This window comes from Mastomys coucha, unplaced genomic scaffold, assembly GCF_008632895.1.
Source record: "Mastomys coucha isolate ucsf_1 unplaced genomic scaffold, UCSF_Mcou_1 pScaffold9, whole genome shotgun sequence".
NCBI lineage: Eukaryota > Metazoa > Chordata > Mammalia > Rodentia > Muridae > Mastomys > Mastomys coucha.
Window position 1 is genome coordinate 32,734,739 of NW_022196915.1, and position 1,595 is coordinate 32,736,333.

The following is a 1,595-nucleotide window of genomic DNA, read 5'->3' on the forward strand; positions in this document are numbered from 1 at the left end:
AAGACCACATACTTTAACACATACATACAAGAACACACGACTTCAAATGTCCCCAGCAAACAATATAAAGGAAAGCGATAGAGCTAAGATTTGAACTTACACATTCTGGTCCAAAGGTCTAGATTCCAATGTTTATCCTTTACTATATCAACACAATTATGAGCCAAATCAGAGCACCTGCTTGATGTCATAGGCAGTGCCATGTCACCCTGCTGATGGTTAAACTCCCTTTTCTGGAATGCCTAAAACAACTCCTAGGGGAAGAGTAGGTATAGTCTCTAACTGAAGGTCTGGAAGAAGGCAAGGTGTCCTTATTATGGTGCATGGGATGATTCAGTGTGAGCCTGAAAGCATACTGGGGTGAGCATATTATGGCCACCCAATGCTGAGAAATGGATACTCTTCACACTAGGGTTCTCTTACCCAGTAGTTCAGTTATGTGTGGTCAATCACCACCCCCAATTAAATGAAAATTCTACAAACAATTCATTAGTTATAAAGTGTGTCCTGGTAGGCTGAGTAATGAATACTCAGTCCAAAAGTAATCTATCTCTTTGACCAATATCTCCATACTTTATATACAACCTCCTTGTAGATCACCCAGTAGTCTTTTCATTTATTAGCTAGACTTTCACAGTCACAGAGCATGTGTTCAGGTAGTCCACATTTCAGTTGATGGCCCCAAAGCACAAAAATGATTCTGTGATACTGAAAATCTTACTATTGTATTGTATCATTGTTCTACTTTATTAGCAGATATTCTTACTAACATCTTATAAAATTTCTAAATTAAACTACACCATAGGTGTGTAAGCAAAAGCAAAATTACAGAATAGACAGGGTTCTGTAGTACTTATGGTTTCAGGCATCCACTGGGAGCCTTTGAATGTGCTCTAAAAGAGCACTTGTATCTAAAGATACAAGTCTAAGTTGGGATCACCTCTATGTGGCCATGTAGCCTTAAAAGAGACTTTATGAGGGGAATACAGCAAGCAACTTTAATGATTGGTATTGTAGTCATCTGAAAGAGGAAGAAGTTACTACTAGGACAGTGCACTGAGGTATAGACATCTAAGTCTCTTAGTTATGCTGACTAAAGCTTGGGCAAGCACAGATGACAGGAAATGGATGTGCAAAACACTGTAGAAGCTGCATAGGAATGCGGAAAAGCAGGCAGGCATCAAAAGAAGTGAGAGTTAGTTTGCAACAACAGTTCTCAGAATGAGGCTCTAACTAATATGGCGTTCTGTGGAATTCAGAACCAAGTGGTTATCAGAAGCTTAGGGTGGTGGGAGTGGGTAGTTCCTGAGTGGCTACATCTGCATGGTTTGGGAGCCAGCAAGCTCCATGTTCTTCTAAAACATCTAGGCATCTCAACTTACTTGGTTGGGGTTTCTAAAATTTTCAGTGACTAGGGGGAAAAATCCACAGTTGGTAAACTAGAGAAATTTAAAAATGTGGGATAGGACAAGGTTGAGATAAGACCAACTATTTGTCAGGACTAACAAATGAAGCTGTTTAGAGAATTAGAGAAGAGTATGTGATTTGAAGAGACCTGGGACTCAAAGTGAAGTTGAATCTAAGCCAGAAAGGCA